General features: G+C 43.5%; 1 protein-coding gene across 4 annotated transcripts in view; it reads left to right on the forward strand.

Annotated features, from left to right (window-relative positions):
- The window catches only part of cdc42se2 (CDC42 small effector 2), a 156,944-nt gene that overhangs the window by 85,229 nt on the left and 55,153 nt on the right, over positions 1–16,562 (forward strand). Inside the window, exon 1 of one of the 4 annotated variants that reach the window (XM_078396096.1) lies at positions 279–380. The exons of the other annotated variants lie outside the window; for them this stretch is intronic. The gene's annotated coding sequence lies outside the window, so the exon portion shown is untranslated. Of the gene's footprint in view, positions 1–278; positions 381–16,562 lie in introns of those variants that run through there. 4 annotated transcript variants of the gene reach the window in all.

The raw sequence follows: 16,562 nt of genomic DNA on the forward strand, positions 1-16,562 counted from the left end.
ATGTTTTTGAGTGAGGCACAAGGAATTTTATTTAGAATGCTCTATCTTGGCTGTCACACAGGTTTTGCATGATTCTGCTGGTGCATATGGTGGGTAGGAGTTCAAAGTTTCACTTCTGTTAATAATATAATTTATATATCTATCTTGAATAGATATGTGCTGCCCTGCATATTATAGAAGCCATCCAAGGCATTGCATGAAACCCGTTTTACTGCTTCAGCTCAATATTTAACCAGAGTTAATAAGTGCAGTTTTTCTTCATAGAGCTGCTGCCTTGTAGCACCTGAGACTGGTTTGATCCTTACCAAGGGTGCTGTCTGTATGGAGTTGATACATTCTCCCCGTGACCGTGGGGTTTTCTACAATCAAAAGACATACAGGTTTGTAGGTTAATTGGCCTCTGTAAATTGTAAGTTGTCCCTAATTTGTAGGATGGTGCTACTGAATGGGGATCACTGGTCTGTGAATGGTGGGCTGAAGGGCTGTTTTTGCGCTGTATGTCTAAAGTTTAAAGTCTAAAGTCAGAAGCTTCTTAAACGGTTTCTTTGCACAACTTCTTTGTTTGTACACCAAATTTTTTTTTATCAACAATTGTATTTGTAATAGATAATTGCCATAGAAGAAACCCCAAGATGCTTGGAAGCAAGGACGCATAGTCTTCAGCCCAATGAGCCCATGCATGAGTGCATTGAGCACCCATATTGCATTGATTCTGCACTAATGCCATTCCAATCTCCCCATATTCCCCTCAACTTCACCTGGACTTCTCCACTCACCTTTTCTGAATTCTTGCTCTGCTAGTGAGATTTACATTAACCTTTGTGTTTCAAAATGATGTACACATCAGCAATTTAACAAGTTACTCAAATTAAGATTTAATTAAAGGTCCATTTGTGATGATGAACCCAAATCCTATGGAGAGTCCACTGTCCTCCAACAATCCTGGCCTGTGTCCGCTTCCTTTCCAATGTGGCTTGCAAATTGCTGATCGTTATACCTTGCTAGAGCTTCTATCTAGCCATATATATATATATCCTCTTCACTATTCTATCTGTGTGGGTTTACTCAGGAATGTATCCCAGTAGTGTACTGAATCAGCTAAGACGTTAATTCAACACAAGCTGGATATATACAACAGATGGACAGACTGAGTATTTCCGGCTTTTATTTCTTATGTTCTGATTAGTCAGCACCCAAAAGAGATGAACGATTTAGCATTTTAGTGAGGATGAAAAATGTGCCAAAACACTTGACTGGATGCCACCCATGCATTTACAGAAATGTCTGATTTTGCGCATTTGTGACAATCGATTATGGCCAGTACTGGTGAATAAGTTATCTTATCTTCGCACATCACTTACAGAATACGAAATGTGTAGCTAATCGGGAGTATTTTAGGTCTTCGAGTTGGCTGAGCCTGACAATAATATTGATTTAGATGAAGGTGGTTCTCAAATTAGTCAAAAGCATATTATTGGTAACAAGCAGAGCCCTATTCTGTCACCACTATAGTTAAAATTTGAATGCGCTTGGGACAGTGACTGATGATGCATCTGTGCCCTCCTAATAGTTGCGCCCGGGTAATGTTCACACAACCCCGCTTTGGGCAATTGATATGCTAATGTACAGTGATGGAGCTGCCGAGCTTATTTGAACATTTTGTCATGGGCGTGCTCCGTCTTCGCTGTTTGTATGCGCCAAGGGGTGATAATGAGGGCTTTTGTCCTGACGCTTGCATTTTGACAAGGATCAACTCCGCAGCTGCAACCCAGGCAACGTGGCGCAGTAGGGAGGAATTAGTCCAGCTGAACAAGGCTGGCGATTGTCCCATTTAGAGCCAAATGAAGCCGCATGCAAAAAGAGGTGTTATCTGGCGTGTGCAGAACAAAGGCCGAGACGTTGAAATTAATTTTTTCTTTCATAATTTTGTCACAGAATTGCATCTTTAACATCTTCAACATTAGGGAAAGAGGTTGCTTCAGGTTGTCATTATTCTGCAGCCAAATGCATCCATGCTGGTTTATTGTGTGTTATTGTTAAAATGGGGGAGAACATCAGCTTGAACACAAGTAGTTTGAGATGGAGAAACAAGGAACTGCAGGTGCTGGAAATTTGAGCAAAGCACAAAGTGCTGGAGTAACCCAGTGGGTCAGGCAGCATCTCTGGAGGACATGAAGTGTTGCCGATCCATGCCCTCCAGAGTAACTCAGCCTGACCCGCTGAGTTACTCCAGCACTTTGTGCTTTGCTCAGTACTTTGATATGGACAGGCACCAGCTTTCTGTGGAGACCAGTAGCAGAGAACCAGATTTGAGCTGTCCTTATCACACCTTACATTCTCTTTGTACCGTTCCATATCTCTAGTTTCCCTCTCCCATAACTCTCAGTCTGAAGAAGGGCCTTGACCCAAAACGTCACCCATTCCGTATCTCCAATGACGCTGCCTGTCCCACTAAGTTACTCCAGCATTTTGTGTCTATCTTCGCAGCATCATAGCCTGGTTCAGCAATTCGAATGCCCAGGAACAAAGGAGGCTGCAAAAAGTAGTAAACCTTGCCTAATCCATCACATGTACTGACTTTCCCTACCTTTGATGGGATCTACAGGGGGTGCTGCATTAAAAAGGCATCTAATAATATCAAAGATCCATGCCTCCATCCATGCTCTCATCTTGCTGCTGTCATCTTGAACCAGCATCTGCAGTTCCTTCCTACGGATTTTGAATGCCTGACATTAAATGACACTAAGCGGGAGAGCAATCTCGTGATGGAGACATTGTCCCCTCAGCCAGGGTTCTCTCCATCTCCGTGATGGCAGCGCTACTGTTTGCGGAGCTGGGAGCTCTCAGCCAGAGATCACGGAGAGGAAATCAATCGATGTTATTTAGTTTTTCACAAACATTGCCTTCGTTTTGAATGCGTTAAGCTGCCCAAAAGAGAACCATTGTCATTGGGTGCGGAACGCCGGCAACCCGCGGCCTCCATGCCTCCATTTGTGGCAGAGCCGCTGACTTCCAGCATTCACTGTTTAGACTCATTTGTTTCTGGCAAAGATGGGAGTTGGTGCAGGACCAGCCAGGCCTTTATTTACAAGAAGCATTTATCCGGTTGGCCTTGTTTGTGAGACGGCTGATTGGTACTGGGGGAAGGCCGGATAGGGACGTGCCAGTGTCTATTCATGGACCCTATTTCAGCTTGGTGCGAGTCTCTGCCAAGGTTTGGTCTGTAGATAACTAAGTGCCAGAGTCCAGAATGAAAGCACTCACTGTGTGTATCTATTCAAATCTTAAGCCACTATTGAGGTGTAAGCAAAGGGACAGATACACTGCTGGTCTGGCTTCCTATACAAAACAGATAAACTGCGGAGAAAGTTATTTTTAGTGAAAGCCGAACTTGCAAAGCTTGTTGTCGCTTCTAACGAAACGAATAGACCAAAGCAAGGGCCCTGAGTTTTCAGTCATGATATTAAAAAAATATAGCCAAGGAGGGAAATGGATATATGGGTTAAGACTTTATAATATTGCTGAAACAATCAAACTGCAAATGCTGGTTAATACACAAAAGGCCATAAGTACTGGAGTAACTCAGCAGGTCAGGCAGCATCTCTGGAGAACATAGCCATGGCCCGAAATGTCACCTATCCATGTTTCTAGAGATGCTGCCTGACCTGCTGAGTTACTCCAGCACTCTGTGAAATGTCACCTATCCATGTTTCTAGAGATGCTGCCTGACCTGCTGAGTTACTCCAGCACTCTGTGAGATGTCACCTATCCATGTTTCTAGAGATGCTGCTTGACCTGCTGAGTTACTCCAGCACTTTGTGTCCTTTTATAAAATTGTTTGCAGTTTTATTGTGTGAATTAGTACTTTCGCCAAAGGAGAACACTTCTGAGTTTAGTTTATTTGGTGTAGTTTAGTTGAGAGATGCAGTGCGGAAACAGGCCCTTCAGCCCACTGAGTCCATGTGAGCAGCGATCACTCCGAATACTAGCACTATCCTACACACTAGGGACAATTTACAATTTTAACGAAGCCAATTAACCTACAAATCTCTACGTCTTTGGAGTGTGGGAGAAAACCCACGCGGTCACAGGGAGAACGTAAAACACCTTTCAGACAGCACCCGTGGTAAGGATCAAACCTGGGTCTCTGCTGCTATAAGGCAGCAGCTCTACTAAGAAAAACTCTGCACTTACAGTATTAACAGGTTAAATATTGAGCTGAAGCAGTAAAGTGCTTTCATGTCACGCCTTGGATGGCTCCTATAACATGCAGAGTTGTACATTAATGATAGATATATAAATTACATTATGTATTTGGATTGTGGGGGAAAACTGGAGCACCCGGAAAAAACCTACGCAGTCACAGGGAAAACGTACAAACTCCGTCCAGACAGCACCCGTAGTCAGGATCGAACCTGGGTCTCTGGCGCTGTAAGGCAGCAACTCTACCGCGGTGTCAAAGTGTGAAATAGTTATGCGTTCTTTCTTTAATGTCTCAGCTCTAACACCGGTGGTAATGGTGTTTCACCTTTAAATCTGCTGTGTCAGCTGCCACAGGGCAGGAAACCCGAAAGTTGCATGTGGCCTGTAATGGGTGAGCTCACTCAGCTCACATGGTTCATTCACCACTGGGGGAACGTCACCTCTGCAGAACCTCCTCCGTCAGTCCCTGGCAGCTTGAAACCACAGATCTTTCTTCCCCAAATTAAACATTTTGTTTTCTGCTCATAATGGAGGTGTCGGTGAACAAGATAAGAAAAAGCATGCGACTTCTTTAGTTTTCTGCTGCTTTGCAGACTCCTTCCTGGATTCTTGTCAGAGAATGTACAGGAAGTGCTTCAAGCATCACAGCCTGTGAAGATTCAGCCGACTAGAAGTTTTGAAAGAGTACATTGTAAAGACTCATAACGGTCAGGACAAGAGCAATTACCTCGTGACTATCACCAGTGCTGTTGCAAGTTTGTTTACAGGGTCACCCTTCTTGAATCTCAGAGTCATTGAGGGTAATTTGAGCCAGCGTTGTAGTCAGGGTAGGTTATGGATTCATAGATACCGCAAGGAAACAGGCCCAGCCCAATGATTCCGCACCAACCATCAACCACCCATTTACACTAATCCAACTTTATTCTCCCCATTTACTGATTAACTTCTGCCAAATTCTACCACTCACTCACACGAAGTGGCAGTACAGTAGCGCAGTGATAGAGTTGCTGCCTTACAGCACTATAGACCCGGGTCGAATTTGACTGCGGGTGCTGTCTGTATGGAGTTTGTACGTTGTCCTTGTGACCATGTGGGTTTCCTCTGGGTGCTCCGGTTTCCACCCACAGTCCCAAGACGTGCAGGTTTGTAGGTTAATTGACTCCTGTAAATTGTAAATTGTCCCTTGTGTACAGGATAGTGCTAGTGTACAGGGTGATCCTGGTCAGCGTGGACTCAGTGGGCTGAAATCCTGCTTCTGCGCTGTATTTTTAAAGTCTAAAGTCTAAAACTAGTGGCCATTTAAAATGGGAATTTAACCAACCAACCCGAATGTTTTTGGCATGTGGAAGAAAACGGGAGCACGTGAAGGAAACTCATGCAGTCGCAAGAAGAAGATTCAAATTCCACACAGACAGCATCCGAGGTCAGGATTGAACCCAGGTCTCTGATGCGGCAAGGCAACAGCTCCAAGAGGTACAAATGTTAATCGAGTGCAGGGAATTGATTAGGAGGGTTTCTTGTTCAGAGCAACAATAGGTTTGCAGGAAACAGAGAGAACAAGCGTTTGTCAACACTGGCTGCCTCCAAATGATATTTCAAAGGGCTCATATGAAGTTCTTATCCATTCCCACACCTTCTAGCTACCAATCCCCTCCATGGTGCTAATTGGGGCCCATTCCTTCAGGCTTCCAATGATCGTAGCTTCCATCTGCTTGGACTTGTCACAAGTTGGAGGCTGACTTGCATTATTCAGATGCCTGGGTCTCACACCAGAGTTCCATCACTGAACAAACGTATTTAAATGATGCTGCTGCTTTATGGGTGCGGCAATGCCTGTGCAGGATCGATCTATGCATATTTTACCAAATTAAATTACAGGATTTATGGTGAAGCAATAATTATTGATTATTTTTAATCATGATTATGATTAAAGATTGGGGAAAAGGGCTGAGCTTTGACTTATAATGAAAGCTATTGTGCAGTGCTGGACAAATAAATTAATCGAGATTCACGAGACAAATCTTTAAATTAGAGGAATCAAAATATCAAGGCACAGTAATTACATTTCAGGTCAGTGAATCATTCTGCCTGCAAGAAAGATTGTAAACAGCCTGACAGAGAATAGAAGGCATTTTCACCTGAATTCCCACAGAAGCTGTACTGTGATAAGCAAGTAAGAGACTCGAATCACCAAGTTATCTGCAAAACTGCTTTGTTGGGTTGGGAGTTCCATCCATGGGACATTTCCACCAGTGATCATTATTTCAAGCCTTTCTTCAAATATCTGCTAAACACTGCCCAATGACTTTCTTATTACAAGTCCACCACTGATTTTCTCGCACCCTTGGTTCCAGAGCCCTTCTGGATTATCCATTTAGCCAGGCTAACAGAGGTCACGGCCTCCAAGAGGAGCCCAACAGTACAAGAATGGTCTGCCCAGTGGCCGAAAGGCCGAGAAGTTGGCTATGGGAAGCGATCTGTCGGGGCCCGAGTTCCAGAGCTCTGTCCGCCGTGGCAAATTTCACCCACCGATCAATCGGCCACGGAAGTCCCGATGCGCTCGAGATTGGCCGCCTCACCTGGCCTAGGCACCACATTTTCGGGGGGACTTTCAGGGGGGATTTCAAGTGCACTCTCGTAATTTTGTCCGGTTAAAGGAGGTGTCAGACCATCAGTTGCCGGAACTTTTAAGTGTGCTTTACCGAGATGCTTTATACTTTCAAGGGAAATAATGGGACACACGCGCACACACACAGTTAATCATGCAGTTGTTAACGTAGGCCCTCACCATCTGTCCAAGTTTCAAATCACTATCTGAAGAAGGGTACCCACCTGAAACATCACCTGTCCATCTCCTGCACAGAGGCTGCCTGACTCTCTGAGTTACTCCAGCAGTTTGTGTCTTTTTTTTGTAAAGCAGCATCGGTGGTTCCTTGTTTCACATTCCATCATGTTTGATGTTGGTCACAAGCACCTTCGCTTGGTTCGCGGAGCACAGGGTTCTCTGCTCTTCACAAATATTGGCCTCCTGCATCTAGTTGTGCCAGTGTCACCCTTCACTCCCTCAGTCGGAGTTCTAAACGTGAACCTTCACTGGCTGTGGTCCTCGTTGGTCTCGCTGGTCGCAGTCTCGGCTTTTCATTGTTGACCATCATGAGGGCGTGGTCGCTGCTCTGTTTAGTTAAGTTTACTGTCACGTGCACCAAGGTACGGTGAGACGCTTTTTTGTTTCGTGTGTTAACCAGTCAGCGGGCTTGCTGATGGGGACCCGTTACACACCTGATGTGGCCTTCCAGAAACTACTTTTGGCAAAATGGATGGCAAGGTGGGACGGATCACTGCGAGTCTCTTGAATGGATAATGAGCTTGGTTGTAGCTGAATACAACCCTCCAAGTAAGCAGGACACCGAGGCTTCCATTGTTGATAGGATGCCGATAGTTTCTCTTTCCCTGGATTGACACTTACATCAAATATTCAAAAAAGGTCTTAAAGTGCTGATGTAACTCAGCAGGTCAAGCAGCATCTCTGGAGAACATGGATAGGTGACGTTTTGGGTCAGGACTCTTCTTCAGAATATTCAATCACTGATCAATAGGCCTCCAGGTGGTCAGTAATACCTATTCTTCCATAATATCACTAACTTGTGTGCTTGGAATGAATTAATGTTTGCACCAGCTAATTTTAATATGAATTCCTGTCTAAGATCGGATTGGTAAACATTCCCATAAGTCAGAGCTTCCCTAAGTTAGGGTGTTGCTTGGCTACGTTCCTGATGCCTATTCCGGATATCACTTTTCTTTCCATGGATTTTATCTCTTTTCTCTTCTCATTCTCATTTTCTCTTTTCTCGTTCCACTTCTAACTAAGGTTTTCCCACAGTTCCTCCCCCTTTGAAACCATTTACCTCTCGGGTGCGTTCATCGTGAAGTGCCACCAATTCTCTGGAATCCCTTCTCCTTTACCTCTGCAATCTTTCACCTCTTCCCGTCAATTAGATTAGTATTGCACATCCGTCCCTACCAAATCTCTCAAATGTATCCGACGTGCTTCACATGCAGAATAGTTTGAGATGGATGTACTGTCTCATAGGGCAGAGTGGCTGCCATGTTTAAAAGCTGATTATAACTGAGCATAAGTTGGCTGCTGTGAAAGTGTCACACTGTTATGAAAACGCAAGGTGCTGGAGGAACCAGGCGGGTCGGGCAGCATCTGTGGAGGGAAAGGGCAGGTGAAGTTTTGGGTTGGGACCCTTCTTCAGACCGGATGGAGTTGGGGAAGGTTTATGGTTTGTTCTTTTTGCTGAGTTATAGGGGTTACTCTGCATTGAAGCTGTGATACATATGTGTTCTTGTATTGCCTGATTCTGACAATGACCACAAAATAGGATGTAATCGTCTGTTCCTGTAACAAACTGTTTGTTATGATCGGTAAAAAAATTCCCTTGTGCTGACGTATTTTTCAAGCAGCCACTTACTTCCATGCGAGTCTATGTTTAACTCAAGTCAAGTCGAGTTTATTGTCATATGTGCAAATATGGTGAGATGCAGGTACAATGGAAATCTTGCTTGCAGCTGCATCACCATGACAGCGACTAAAATACCCTGCAAAGCATAAATTATTCATAAGATCACAAGATCATCAAGATTCAATCATGGCTGATCTATCTCTCCCTCCTAACCCCATTCTCCTGCCTTCTCCCCATAACCTCTGACACCTGTACTAATCAAGAATCTATCTACCTCTGCCGTAAATATATCCACTGACTTTGCCTCCACAGCCTTCTGTGGCAAAGAATTCCACAGATTCACCACTCTCTGAAATTCACCACCCTCTGTAATTCATAAATTACACAAAAATTCTACAAGACAGTCAAAAGAAAAGACTGCAAGAAAAAACAAGGCATGAGTGCAAAAATACATGATTAGAAATTAGGGGCGGCACAGTGGTGCAGCGGTAGAGTTTCTGTCTTACAGCACCAGACACCCGGGTTCAATCCTGACCATGCGTGCTTTTTGTAAGGAGCTTGTATGTTCACGCTGTGACCTTGTGGATTTTTTCCGGATGCTCCAGTTTCCGTCCACACTCCAAAGATGTACAGGTTTGTAGGTTAATTGACTTCTGCAAAATCGTACATTGTCCCTAATGTGTAGGATAGAACTAGCGTATGGGGTGATTGCTGGTCGGTACGGACTCGGTGGGCCGAAGAGCCTGTTTCTGTGCTGTATCTCTAAAGACTAAAGTCTAAACATGTCATTGGTAGTGCACGAGTCCAGTATTCCATTGCCAAGCAAGGATTAAGGTTGCGGAGGTAGGTTCAAGAAACTGATAGTTTCAGGAAGGAGGATCTGTATATTTCTGATCCTGGTTGTGAGGGATTTAAGGCGTCTGTACCTCCTGTCCGACGGTAGCAGTGAGAAGAGAGCCTTACCTTGTTGGTGGGGATCCTTGATGATAGGTGCCGCTTTCTTGAGGCATCGCCTCATGTAGATGCTCTCCAAGTCAGGGAGAGCTGTGCCCGTGATGGACCGTGTTGTGGACATCACTTTATGCAGCCACTTGCATTCCTTTGCATTGGAATTGCCACACCAGTCCATGATGCAGCCAGTTGGAATACTTTCTACATTGTGTCTGCAGATGTTTGTTGGAGTATTCAGTGAAACGCTGAATTTTTTTAAACTTCTAAGAAAGTAGAGGAACTGGGTCCTTCTTCATGATCACATCTATGTGCTAGGCCCAGGAAAAGTCATTTGAAATGTCAGCAGGTGTTACTCAGTAAGAAGGTGTATGGTATGATTGCCTTCATCTATCAGGGCATAGATGATGAGAGTCAGGAAGTCATATTGCTGCTTTCTAAAACTTGGTTAGGTCGCATTTGGAGTATAGTGTATAGTTCTGATGGTCGTATTACAGAAAGATATGTGGAGGGTTTGGAGACGATGCATAAAAGATTTAGCATATTATTACCTGGATTAGACGGTATTACCTAAAGGGAAAGGTAGATACATTTAGACTGTTTGCAGCGTCAGAGGTTGAGGAGAGACTTGATAAAAGTATATAAAGTGTGAGATGCGTACACGAGACAAGGTAGACCAATGCGAGAGGGTAGACATGTCAAAGGGTGAAAGTGTCAAAGACTGGAATGCAAAGCTTTAAAGTGAGAGTGACAAAGTTTAATGGCGATGTGCGAGGCAATTTTTGTACACAGAGAAGGTTGTATAGTTGCCTGGAATCCGCTGCCAGGAGTGGTGGTGGAAGCAGATACGATTGTGGTTTTTAAGAGGTTTTCACATAGGCGGGTGGACACGTAGGGAATGGATGAATATGGATCACATGCAAGCAGGGGAGATTAGTTGATGTGGACATCATGTTTGACACAGCCTAAGAGCATCTTAAGTTCAGTGTTCCTGCACCACCTCTTCACAGTGCCATCTTAATATTTTTTTACATCCCAATAGACAATGGTGGAAAAACAATCAACGCTCTGGTGTTAATGCCATTGGTCCTGTTTTTAGTCCATTATGGAGGCAGTGCAACGGGAGCCTCAGTCCGCTATAACCAGAAATCCGTTATATATATATAGTTTAAAATATAGAGGTCTGTTATTGTGAGGGTTTACTGTATAGGAAAGGAAGGGAAATTGTTACAAAGTTGGCTATTTTTTGCAAAAACCCTGCATGTGAAGAATTGATCTGACAGCTTTTCCATTAGTGGACGAGGAACATTTGGACCAAGAAGATTGCCGCTTGTTCTTTGGTAGCTGCTCTCATCTGGTAGATAAACTGGGCTCATTACCACCACAAAAAAAAAGCTTGGCGTATTGACAGCAGTTCAGTTTGTCAGAGTCTTCGAGAGCAGAACATGTACGTTGGTGGTAATTGGCCACAAGGCTGCAGTCGCCTGCATGCGGTCATTGTCTGAGCTCATACATAAGGTGCTAGTCGGCAATGTTTGCCTCTCGGTGCAGGCCAGTGTAACGCATTGTCTTTAACCGTGATTGAGCGCCAAGACCAGTACTTTGCCAACTCGCACCTTAGAAAGAAAGAAAAAAAGAAGAAAAAAGAGAGTGAGGTAGAGCTCTAGGGGCTAGTGGAATCAAGGGATATGGGGGAAAAGGCAGGCACAGGTTACTGATTGTGGATGATCATCCACGATCACAATGAATGGCGGTGCTGGCTCAAAGGGCCAAATGGCCTCCTGCACCTATTTTCTATCTATCTATAACTTCAATTGCCACTATCTCCATTTGGTTTTCTTACTTGAGTGCTCCAATAATAACCTACTGTGATCTAGGAACTTCCTCACAGACACATGGCTGACACTCTCTTCCCGAATGAGTTTCATGAAGCAACTGACTTAATTGTGCTTTTACTCCACAGTGGGCCATTTGTGCATTGGAATATTCTTTGGCTGCGAGGTTCTTAGTTCCTTTGCTCACAATGAATTTACTTAAATGATCATTTAGCAGAACAAAATATTCTGTGTAATGTGACTGACTTACAAGTTGTAAATTGTGACAGGAACTCATCTTTTGTAATGTGATTATCATTTCACATAACAGAGGCATGATGGACTTGATCATTTCAATTAAAACATTAGATTTGCATTCACTTTAATGAACATCGGGGATATTGCCGGATCTATCATCCTTTGCGATATATGACTGGCTGGCCAGAGATTGTAAGGTGTGGACAGACATTAATAGAGAACACAAATTCATCTCAATGCTCTCTCTACTCAGTAAAACTTTTCTCTAAACTTTGCTCTCAACCTTGCTGCCTGAATTATGCATGATGTTTATTAAAATTGTTTTCTGAGCTGTTCTCATAGAAGGATAAGTGATTCGTCAGTCCGTACACCTGTTCAAATAATGGAAAAGATAATAATCAAACTGTGAACAAGAGATGCAGTGGAGAAAGGGAACTTATAGCACATAGAATGGTACAGCACAGGAACAGGCCCTTCGGTCCACAATGTCTGTGCTGAACATGATGCCAAGTTAAATTAATCTCCTCTGCCTGCACGTAATTCATATCCCTCCATATCCATGTGCCTATCTAAAAGCCCCTTAAATCCCACTATCGTATCTCCTCCACCATCCCGAGCAGTACTTTCCAGGCCCTTACCACACTGTGTAAAGAAAAAGCTTGCCCACACATCTCCTTTAAACTTTGCCCCTCTCGCCTTAAAGGTATGCCCAACAGTCGTTGATCTTTCCACTCTGGAAAAAGGTTCTGACTGCCTACCTTATCTACGCCTCTTATAATTTTATATACTTCTATCAGGTCTCACCTCAACTTCCGATGTTCTGGAGAACCAAATGTTTGTCCAACCTACCCTTGCAGCTAATACTTTCTAGTTAGCATTCCAGTGAACTTCTTCTGCACCCTCTTAAAAACCTCCCGTGCTTATAGCCAGAGATCATGAAAGATTCAGGTTCTTTGGGAGTTCAGATGTGCAAGGCATCAGAGTGGATAAATTGTGGAAAATGAGATTCAGAATTTTATAATAAATAGATTATGAATGTCAAAATAAGTGATATATCTATATAAAATCTTCACAAGACAAATAAGACATGGCTGTAGGTTGAGAGGAGGGAGATTTAGAGAAGTTCTGAGAGTGGCTGGAATACGCTGTTGGAGTTGATGGTGGCATCATGTGTTTCCGTAACATTGCGGCACTTTTGATATTCCCATATTGTGTTGAATATCTACAAACACTGTTGACAAGCAGAGATGTACATTGAGACATGTCAGGGGGTATGGGGAGAAGGCAGGAACGGGGTACTGATTGAGAATGATCAGCCATGATCACATTGAATGGTGGTGCTGGCTCAAAGGGCCGAATGGCCTACTCCTGCCCTATTGTCTATTGTCTATTTAAGAAGCATCTAAACACTTATATTGCCAATGGCGGAGAAGACTACATATCCAATAGTGGCAATAGGAATAGTCATAGATAAGTACAATGGTTGGCATGGTCATGGGTTCCAAAAGGCCTGTTTCTGTGCTATTTGACTCTGTGACCATAATGGTCAAGGATCCTGACTTGAAACATTGTCAGTCCATTTCCCTCCGCAGATGCTGCCTGACCCATTGAGTTCCTCCATCAGTTTGTTTTTTTCCCTCAGGATTCCAGCATCTGCAGTCTGGTGTGCCTCTTGTTCCTCCCCATGCTGGGAAATATGTTAAGGCACTCCTGCTACCCGCTGTGCGGAATTACAAATATGAAGAACAATTTAACACTGTCTCCCATCTGGACAGGAGATTAAGGAACAATTTTGATTAAACTTCAGAAGGGGATTGGGTAGTGTTGACAGGAACTTTTTGCTTCCAGTGGATCAAGGGGATTAAGATAAAAGATTAAATAGAAGACATTTAGGACAGCAATGTTTACAGTGCATAGACGTTTGATGCTCTGGAATACAGGTTACAGAATGAAGCTGAGACCATTTTGGTATTGAACTGTCATTACGGTAAGAGCAGATATAATTTAAAAGGAGTTTGGGGATAAATCAGACCTCAGATATGGAATGGTGGAGGATAAACATGGATTTCTTGAGTCAACTTGTTCCCCTGTTACCAGTTTGATATGATTCAATGTTGATAGTTTTGCCACATGACAGATATAAATTATAACTAGACCAAGTGGACCCGTTGGGCCCAAACCTCTCCTGCATTGGTGCAGCACCCTCTCCTACCCCCCCTCCCCCCCCTTCTGTCGTTTTGGCTGTAGTTCAGGAACAAACAAACAAACGAGAGTTTTAGTATATAGATGATGATAACAGCTCCTCTGTACAGGTAACCATTTTCCCTCCTGGGATAAATTAAGTTGTATTGTATCGTAAGACCTAAATGTTGAAATGGTTTGGGGATGAAGGCATACACCGATCAGCCTTTATGGGATAGCCTTTATTGCCCTCGTGCATCGATGAGCCTTGGGCGCCCAACACCTAGTCGCCGGTTTGTGGTTTGTCCCTCCTCGGACCACTGTCAGTAGGTACTCACCACTGCTGACCGGGAGTGCCCCATAAGCCTTGCCGTTTCAGAGATGCTCTGACCCAGTCGTCTGGCCATAACAATTTGGCCTTTGTCAAAGTCGTTCAGGTCTTTACTCCTGCCCATTCTCCTGCATCTAACACATCAACGTCAAGAACTGACTGTTCACTTGCTGCCTAATATATCCCACCCCTTGACAGGTGCCATAGCAACAAGATAATCAATGTTATTCACTTTACCTGTCAGTGGTCTTAATGTTTTGGCTGATCGGTGATTTACGCATATTTTGTGTTTACAGGCCTGTTCTGCTGCTGCAAGTAAGACTGTCATTGTTTCATTGTCATTGCAAATGACATTTAAATTATTGTTGATTCTTGACTCTTGATACTTCGCTCTTGAAGCATCTCATGTATGCGAATTGAAGCAACATGCAACCCTCTACTTTCATAAGTGATTTTGCAGTATAGTTGGTAAATGCACCATTTCTTTGGCAATGCTTTGCTCAAACTTGATGTGCAGGAAATAGAGGAGCCCCAGATAGACACAAAAAGCTGGAGTAACTCAGCGGGACCGGCAGCATCTCTGGAGAGAAGGAATGGGTGACGTTTCGGGTCTAGACCCTTCTTCTCGACCCGAAACGTCACACATTCCTTCTCTCTATAGATGCTGCCTGTCCTACTGAGTTACTCCAGCATTTTGTGTCCATCTTCGGTTTAAACCAGCATCTGCAGTTCCTTCCTGCACAATAGGAAAGCTCCAGTTGGTATCAGCGGTCGTGGAGGTCTGGGAAGGTTTGTTTGCCAAAATATGCCAAGGAGCTTCACGCCGTTGCTGCTGAAATGCTGTGACTTGAAATGCGGACAAGAAAGAGCTTCCTTTCCTGAAAGTGCTAATTTATGCTAACATATGGTTCCGTGGGCGCCAACAACACTTTGCCCACGTTCCCCCTCTTCGTGTGAACCCAGGCAGTTGGCGTTTTCAGAGCTTCTAACCGTGTCACATCATAATTCATCCCATTCCTGACTACACACTACTTAAAGGAGAGCGCTCAGAAACAGGGATGAATCTTGACACCAATCAAGGAGTCAGAAGGGAAAATCACTATTCACCATAATGATGATGTGTTGCTTATCATCACTTTCAGTGTTTATCCTGCCTGAATTTCACCAACAGGCATTACTATTGTCTCTTGAATTTAGGATTAAGCATAGCACTTGGGAAAGATGGTGACCTTTAAATGTTTGACTGGACTGCTAATATTGGACTGGTCTCTGTAACAGTGGCAAAAAGTATATTTGGTTTATATATTTCTACATCTTTATTAAAGGGCTTCTAAATGTACTTAATTTATAAAATCAGTCTCCTGATTAAATCAGGCCCCATTGAGGAGGCTGCTGCAAAGTATTTATGCTCCAGCTTGAATAGTATGTTTCTAATGATGGCACTTTCAAGAGAATGATGGGGAAGAGCAAACTCACAAAGATACCACCTCAAACAGTTACTCACCTACTTCTGAACAAATTATTTTCACATGAGTAATACATGAGTAATGTTGCTGCGTTTGTGTCCACAGCCAGTAGATAAGAATACCATCCTTCAAACAGGTTTTTAACTACAAAAGAGGGCAAAGAATATTAAATTAATGCAGTCAACTAGACATTACAGAATTGTTTTGTGCATGTGCTTTTTAGTATCAACCTGTTCTCGTAAGATATATTGAAATCTGCAGACATCATAAGACACCATAAGATGGTGACAGGAAATTTGGCCCCTCAAACCTATTCTGACTTTCAATATGATCTCAGAGTTGGGGTCAATTTCCTGCCTGATTCCCTAATACGTGATTCCCCTGGAGTCAAAAGTTCCATTTACCCCATCATCCATAGGAATAGTTAATGCCAAAGATTCACATTCCTCCAGAAGAATGAGTTCTTTCTTCATCACAGTCTTCAGCGGCTGGCCCTGCAATCCTGAAACAATGCTGCAAGAAGAAACATAGCACCTATCCTGTCAAGCCTCTTTGACATCTGATATTGCACTCCCCAGAGAATACTTTCTAAGGCAGATGAGGGCAGTGCAGTTAATGTAGTTGGCATGAACTTCAGTAAAGCCTTTGACCAGATCCCATGAGGGAAGTCGTGGTACAATTTAAAAACAAAATGTAGGCTGCAACTGGAGTACAGTGTGCAATTCTGGTTACCACATAGTTGGAAGAACATGATTGCATTGGAGAGACTGCAGAGAAATTCACCAGGATGTTCCCACAACATTTTACAAGTATGTAAACGGACATTTGAATAGCCAAGACGTGAAGGCTACAAACTAATGCTGGGCAATGAGATTAGTCTCAATGCATCTTGAAC

This window comes from Rhinoraja longicauda, chromosome 3 (assembly GCF_053455715.1).
Source record: "Rhinoraja longicauda isolate Sanriku21f chromosome 3, sRhiLon1.1, whole genome shotgun sequence".
In the NCBI taxonomy this organism is placed as follows: Eukaryota; Metazoa; Chordata; class Chondrichthyes; order Rajiformes; family Arhynchobatidae; genus Rhinoraja; species Rhinoraja longicauda.